Source organism: Orbicella franksi, chromosome 7, assembly GCF_964199315.1.
Source record: "Orbicella franksi chromosome 7, jaOrbFran1.1, whole genome shotgun sequence".
Lineage (NCBI taxonomy): Eukaryota > Metazoa > Cnidaria > Anthozoa > Scleractinia > Merulinidae > Orbicella > Orbicella franksi.
This window is the reverse complement of record NC_138151.1, coordinates 26,537,146-26,545,123: the sequence shown is the minus strand read 5'-3', so window position 1 is coordinate 26,545,123 and position 7,978 is coordinate 26,537,146. Positions and strand designations below refer to the sequence as shown.

Sequence of the window (7,978 nt, the reverse complement as noted above, 5' to 3'; positions counted from 1 at the left end):
ACGGGATTTTCTGTCAACTGTTGCCTTTGAGAAATTTTTGCGATCAAAAACTTCTGAAGGGTAACCTCTTAGATTTTTCTCAAAAAAAGTTGTAAGGGGAAACGCTGTGCAAATTTTTCAAATTTTCCCGCCAAAAGTCTTAGTTTTTAAACGCGAACTTTTTCCTTCACTCGTTTTAATTTAATTTAACTGATTTTCTATTAATTAATTATTGCAGAACGATAAAATTAAATGATATGAAAACAGCAAGTGGTGGTTTTTATTGTGTACTTTACCTTAACATTGTTAAAAAATAAAAGACAATAAAAATACAGTATACTACAGCAAATAGAAGTCAATTACACACGCGTATTCAATATAACTTTTATTGGCTTTTAATACTTCAATTACAATTCATTACAAACAATTTGAACAAGTAAACAAAATAAAAAAGTTGCGCTGTTAAAAGGGCCTGGTAACTAGTCAAAATGTAGGCTATCTCTTTTACTATTTTTTGACTATGTAGGGTTGCGAGGAAGAAAAAAATTCTGCGCATTTGAACAGAGTCTAGCCAGAAATCAAACATATTCTGTGACTTTTAATGGAAAAAATCCTACGTGGCGCAAGATTTTTTCCGCCGAAAGATTCAGTATGAGTTTGACTCGAAACCAGACACCATTTAAAATTGCAGACGTTTTTTTCTAAGGACAGTTTTGCCAGTCTTCGATTTTTTTCTTGGTCCTTTTAAAAGCGCAACCTTTTCAATGCGTCCTCGAAAACTAGAGAGATTTCAGTAAAATTTAGATATTAGGCAATTAGACAGCAGTTTCGACGAGTTTAATAACGAGACTTCCAGGCTAGAGAACAACTCCAGGTAATGCTAATATTCTTCCTTAATTTTAAAGCTACAAACTTGAAATACAATTCACGGCTTCCTCGAAAACTAGCAAGATACAAGACAATTCGGCAGCGGAAACTACACAATTTGACAGTAATTCCAAATATGTTTAAATTAAAAGGTCTTGACTTTTGAAATCACTAACACGAACTCCGCCTAACAATCTTTCGCAAGAAACTCAGTCGAAATAATCTTTGTCTGGAAAATCTACCTTATTTCAAAAACGTGATCCACTGAGAAAACATCTCAACGAAGTTCTTTGCTTTCCTTTGCTTCTTTCTCCATGTTAATGTCGCTGCATGTTCACTTGAGATGGCAGCCTGAAAGAAAGATAAATATAACGTCCAATTAACAATGGTTATACTGAAACCCACAGAACAAAATATACAGTGTCTACTCGACATAAGTTTACAAGTCAATTCTCTCATGGGGAACGCGCTCATTGTTTGCTTTTATCATCATCATAGAAATACACAGTTTACATATGATATCAAGAACAACTTCAAACGTAGACAAGCAGCCACACAAAATAAATAGCGCCCGCTAAAATATAGCACTCTAAAATTAACCTTCATTTGCAGGCGAAAAGCCCACCGGCAGAATAGCACATTAAAACTCTCACGGCAAAAATGTTGGCGACAAAACGGCAGTATTTGCATATTTTTTCTGAGGATGAATGAATGTGTGGTTTCGCCAATCTTTCAGTAACTCGTGAAATTTTTGAAAATAAAAAGCTCCGGGTAGATTCATATCTTTACAGTATTAAAATAAAGTAATGCAATTTGCCGGACGCTTATACCAAATACAAACAAAAAATTAATCTACATATTTGCACAAGGGAATAACAAGAACAAGTTGCTTTAAAATTCAAACTGTTGTTCAAATGCAATACTTAAGCAAACAAGCAAAAACTGTTTTCGAAGAGTACGTGCAAGACGATTAGTGAATTACAAGAGATTTTACAGTAATTTACAGGCTATTATGGTTTTCTCTTGTTTACCTTTGATCTGACAATTCGACAGCTACAGCTAGTTTTGAAAAGATGACTTTTATGAAACTACGACTGAAAACGACTTTCACTTTGACAGCTATTTCAAGAACGTTTCCCAGTGGTATCTGAAATCCCCGAGGGAAATTCACTCAATGGCGGAAATCCGAAAATATGATGGCAGTAGATAAATAAATAAAATAAATAAAATAAATAAATAAACAAACACAAGAAACAAACGAACAAATCTATACATAACTAACTCCCTGACTTGAATGCAGTTATGAAGCATTCCTCTCCCACTATTTAACATGTTTAAGTTTTAGCATGCGATGAGATTGACGTTTGTTTTGTACCAAGAAAGTTATTTCAGGTGTACTTTCAGGACACACGCAGTACTGTCATTTGGCACTCATTGTTATGTGGTCCCTATGTTTGTCCACTCAAATTGAAGTATTTTCATACACATTTTATGGCAAAATATAATAAGGCACATTTTTTACTTTGGCACTCTTGAAATGATAAAGTACATAATCCTTTTCAACAAGAACTTCACATCTACATTTCCAGGCTGTCTGTAAGTTTCTTTCAGGGTTTGTTGTGAGAATTTGGTGATATATCAAGACAATATCCTCCAGTTCATAACCTTTCTTCACAATGCTTAGTCCTTACTATTCAGAGTCCTGAGCCAAGAAACAAATTCTCCTTACTGGTTTTGAGTTATCTAGACAATTTGTTTCTGAAAGTACTCTCTAAATCCCCGTTAATGTTTCTTCACGATTATGTTTGAGACTGTCGGGAGAAATTTAAGGTTCATCACCAAGCCAGAAAGCAGTTGGTCATTGATCCAATTAGGCCCACCGTCTCATAATATGAATATTCATCAAAAACAGTATTGCATTCTTAAAAGGAATGTTTGTATAACCTAACCCTGAAGGGAGAGGGTATCCAGTTAGCAATACCATCTCTATTTGCTTAAATTCTTTGCCTGCATTGTGTTCAATTATTCCTAATACACGCACCATCAAGTGATTAGAAAACCTTCCTTTTAACAGAAAATAGTGATCAGACTCACCCAATAAGGGATCCAACATCTCAATTTGATTCTTTTTCCTATCGAGTCTCAGCACAGCTTTTATAGCTTCCTGTCTGTTTTGTATCTACATAAGAATCAGGAAATGTTTCAACTTTTATGACATCCTTCATTGCTTAATTTCAAAAGCCACACAACTATAAAAATTAACCAGATTTTTTCCATTTCAACCCTACAAGGGCAAGTTTGGACAATAAAGTTATGGCTAAGTCTGCATCAGGCCAAGTTATCCAAACCACAACAGCTTATATCCAGGTCTCTCTTGCATTAAGTGATATTAAGATTTATTATATGGAGAAGAGTGTTTTACTGGGAACTAAACCACTCGTAGATTCCATACGCCACTTCATCCGGGACCCGAGTGCCGTATTTTCCGTATGTCACCTTTGTGAGTGTCGTATCGTTCAATGAAGTCACGATTCCCGCCTTTTGCTTTTGTTGAATTGGTTTCTCCATATAATAAAAAGAACATTACACGTTGGCTTGAAGATATGAATTTTATGTTCGAGTGGCAAGAACAATATCTCACTTGTGAGATATTGCTCTTGCCACTCGAACATAAAATTCATATCTTCTCGCCACCGTGTAATATCCTCTATGTATAATCTATTCTGCCTGGATGGGATGCTAGTTTGTCACAAGGTTAGCACCCAGTGGTAAATTCACTCAGTAACTGTTTGTACAGCTAGTTCGAGAGAGGTAGTGTGAGAGTAGTGCCTTGTCTAGGAAAGAACACAACACAGAGACCCTAACTATTGGCACAAACCCAGACTGCTTGATGTGCAGTCCCGTACACTGACCATTAGAGCGCTGCACCCCTCCTCCCACAAAACAACACTCCTCAATATCAGTACCCCTACATTGTAGTCTTAAGGAAGTTTTGTACACCCTACCCCCGAAGGTATACAGCCAGATAACAATGGTTTGTTGAAATAGCTGAACAGTAGTGACACAATATCACCTTTATTTGTTTCAATTTTCTGCCTGCATTGTGCAAATTTATTCCTAGTACATGATACCAAACATAAAATAATTGCGACTGACCTTATATGGGATTCAATGTCTCAACTTGATTCTTTCTCCTCTAGAGTCTCAGCACATAGCTCTTTTCCTTGCTTGTGTTTTGTATCTAGCAAGAAACTGCAAATGTTTTAAGCTTTGTGGAATTCCTTGATCTCTTAAGTTTTACAAACTACACAATTAATAATAAGCCATCAGATTTCTAAAGTTTTAACCCTACTAGGGGGAGTCTTGATGATGAAGGAAAGGTTAAGTCTTCATCAGGCCAAGTGATCCAATCTACCACACCTTATCCCAGTTTCTGTAGCATCAAGGTACCTTTCTACCCCCACTCCCTAACTTAAATGGAATGCCAGTCTGTTGCAGGGTATCTCCGGTATAAAATTCACCCAGGACCCATTTGTATATCTGAGTGGAAGGAGGCATTGTTAGAATAATATGTCATGCCCAAAAACACAAAAGCAGTGCAATAGCTGAACTGTGAAACAGTAACATCTCTATTTAATTTTGTTCTAATATTTTTTTGCCTGCATTGTGTGCCATTATTCCTAGCACAGGTAAGATCGAGTAACTGATAACCTTTCTGCCTAAACAAAAAGAAACACAAAGACTCACCTGATATGTAATCCATTGCCTCAATATGAATCTTTCGCCAGAAACGTCTTAGCTCACAGCTTTCTGGTTTGTATCTAGTAAGAAATGGGAACTGTTTTAACCTTTATGACAGCATTGATCTCGTAAGATTTACAAACTACACAATTTAAAATAAGTCATCAGGTTTTCAAAGTTTTAACCATACTATATATGGGGAGTTTGGACTAGGAAGGCAACGTAAAGTCTGCATCAGGCCAAGTTCTCTAAACCACCACAGCTTAACCCAGTCTCTGTCACATTTAAGTGATTTTAAGTGGTTCTGCTCCCCTGTGGATGGGATGCAAGTCTGTCTACTTTACAGAACCACACAACAAAAAAAAAAGAATCATCAAATTTTTAAGAATTTCAACCCTACAAGGTTTGAAAAAGATGGGATGGGATGGAATGCAAGTCTGTCGCTGGGTTTGCACCCAGTATTTAACTTACCCAGTACCCGTTTGTACACCTCAGTGGAGAGAGGTAGTGTGAGAGTAAAGTGACTTGCCCAAGAACACAATACAGAGACCTAGGCATCTTGATCTGTAGTCTAGTATGTACTTAACATTTGATTATTGTGTCCCTTCTCAGACAAAGGAATACCCATCAACAATGGTTCCCCTACACCCTTCCCCTGAAGGGCTAAGGTTTAGTATGGCCCCAAAACAGTTTCTTGAAATAGCTGAACAGTGAAACAGCTACAACATCTCCATTTGTTTAAAATTTTTCACCTGCACTGTGCACTGTCATACTCAGTACATGACACCAAACACAAAGAAATCGTGACTCACTTAATACGGAATCCAATGTTTCATCGTGATTTTTTCTACTCAGCCTCAGCGCATACTTTCATTGTTGCTTCTCCGTTTTGTATCTAGTAGGAAATAGGAAATTTTTTTAACCTTTAAGACAGCCTTAACCTTTTAAGTTTTACACTCTATGCAATTAAAAATATTCTCAAAATTTCTTTAAAAAAGTGGAAATTTTTCTCTTAAAAGAAATGTCAGACCAAGAGATCAAAAACACTGCCTCTTAAGCTGGGTTTCTAAGCATTAACTGGTAAAAAGTATTAAATACTAATTTTCTTCTTTCCCCCTATCCCCTAGGTGGAATGCCTCTCTGTTGCAGGGTCAGCTGCCAGCATTGAATTCTTCAAGTACCAATAATTGTACACCTGGGTGGTGAGAAGTACTGTGAGAGTGAAGTTTCTTGCCCAAGAACAAACCAAAGACTGCTTGATGTGCAGTCCAGTTCACAAACCATTAAGCCATTAGGCTGGGCACGAAGATAAATGGTTAAGGAAGTACTAATACATACAGTGGAAAGAAATTGGTTCCTCCCTCCCTTATCAACAACAGTGCCCCAGGCACAGCTAGGTTATGTTGTCACATACCCGTAACAAACGATTCTTGAAATAGCTGAACAACATTAAAACAACCACTTTCCTGCTCACTTCATTTTGCCAGCATTGTGTGTTATTATTCCTAATACAGGTAGCAAAAGTAATATTTATTAATAACCAGTCCAACGAAACAAAAAGAAATCTTGACTCACCTTATATGGGATTCTAATATTACAAAGTGAATTTCTTTCCCTATAATTCTCAGCACATAGCCTTTATTGTTGCTTCTCTGTTTTCTATCTGGTAAGAAAAAGGAAATGTTTTAAAAGCATTCAAGCCTTGTAAGCACTGGAAAAACTGCAAATACCAAACAAGAGGCTGCAGTCTTGAGATGAATGGCACAACAACAGAACAGGGCAAACTTTGTTTATATCACCAGATGGCAACAACTACCCAAAAAGGTTTGGCCTGGTTTGACCATCTAGAGGAAAGTTTTTCTTATAAAGAAGTTCAGTTCAAGAAGTTTTGCCCTCTTGTGGAAACCGGTCATCCTGTTGCTGAAAATATTAATGAAAACTCGACAATCTAGCTTCCAACTGGGTTCAAAAATAGGTTCAAAACTATACACAGCTAACTGCTTTTGAACACTGTTTCTTATGAAGACCAACCTAGTGATTTAGTAGCGTAGACCCGGGAGCGTAGACCTATTAATGTTATTGCCATGTGTTCAAATTCACCTCCTAATAACGTTCTTTCCTCTCGCATTAACTTCTGCAAGTTACTTTTCGATTCGAAGGAGTAAATTTTTCTTATGATAATATAATAAAAAACCACAGAAGAGCAAATAAAAACAGAAAAACGCCAAAATGTCTTACCTTCCAAGAAACACCCGCCATATTTTCAAAGACATCATGCCTCTGGGCACGTGATCTTAGATTGTGCCTTAGGTATGATGGCATACTCAACCGGATGTGACATCAAAGATGTCATTGCTTTTTAGACCTTTTAAGACAGATTTCCTAACCTCCACTCTATCAAGATAGCTTTTTGAGTTTATCTTCAATCAACGGAATATTTATGCGAAGATAGTCACAAAATCAAAGTTGGCCGAATTGGATACTAGTATGTTCAAAAGACGGAAAATTCAAGAAATACTTTGCCAACCGAGAACCTACACAATATACCTTGGGCTTCTTATAACTTTTTTCTGGACATTTTCCCACTAATTTGCTTTCCATAATGGTGGTAAGGCTGGCATTTTTGGGTGGCCTGTTAAGAGACGGGAATCGGGATATCTTTCAGGTGTTTCTCGAAAGTGTCACGTGATTGGCTGTTTCCACACGTGCTGTTGATTTTAGCAGACCGTCCACACGAATCGATTATGTCCCCAGACGAAATAACGAGGGCAATCCCCTCTAGCCTGGAACGTCTCACCTTTCAATCATATCCCTCCCTGTTTTCGAGGAAAAAACAGACTGCTAGCAGTGTGACAGCTAATCGCACGATAGCCTCACTGACGCTAATGAATAGCCCTTTTTACGGATAAAATTTTGTCAGTTGCATTACAGTATAATCGAACATGTATGTGAGGCATTTTCGGGAAATTTTGCAGTTTCACGTTGGATTACACTGTAATGCAAATGGAAAACTGTTAAGCCCTACAGAGCTTTAAAACTGAAACTCCGAAAAGTTTTTAATATCCACAGGTATTTTCTGTAGAACCATTAGGTGTCTCAAATCAGCACAAGGTCCTGATGTTCTTGACTTCTGTCTTTTGCATTATCTTTTTGTTTTACCTTTCTTTTGGTCTATTTGCAATGTGCTTTAGAATCACTAAAAATATTAACCATGATTTACCCTCGCTCAGTGTTTACAACGTAAAGGCTCGAGGGGGCGAGCACTTTGAAGTTTGTAGAGAAAGAATCCGAGATAAGAACGTTCATTCTACTGTGCAATATGTTTTTAACTTTGGGTTTATTGGAAAAGAAAACCTAACCGTGAACTTAAAATAAAAGCTTCTAATACGTC

The 7,978-nt window shown here is 37.1% G+C and overlaps 1 long non-coding RNA gene across 3 annotated transcripts; it reads right to left on the bottom strand.

Annotated features, from left to right (window-relative positions):
• Positions 1-322: 322 nt before the first annotated feature.
• Positions 323-7,366, bottom strand: LOC145493284 (uncharacterized). Of its 3 annotated transcripts, XR_014050115.1 has the most exons (8): positions 6,163-7,366; positions 6,002-6,092; positions 5,400-5,482; positions 4,594-4,667; positions 4,003-4,087; positions 2,941-3,025; positions 414-1,197; positions 323-380 (listed from the first exon to the last, which is right to left on the bottom strand). It is a non-coding gene; the product is annotated as an uncharacterized LOC145493284 (long non-coding RNA). The 3 variants fall into 3 exon arrangements; XR_014050113.1 differs by having other exon boundaries at positions 350-1,197; XR_014050114.1 differs by lacking the exon at positions 6,002-6,092 and having other exon boundaries at positions 350-1,197.
• Positions 7,367-7,978: the final 612 nt, after the last annotated feature.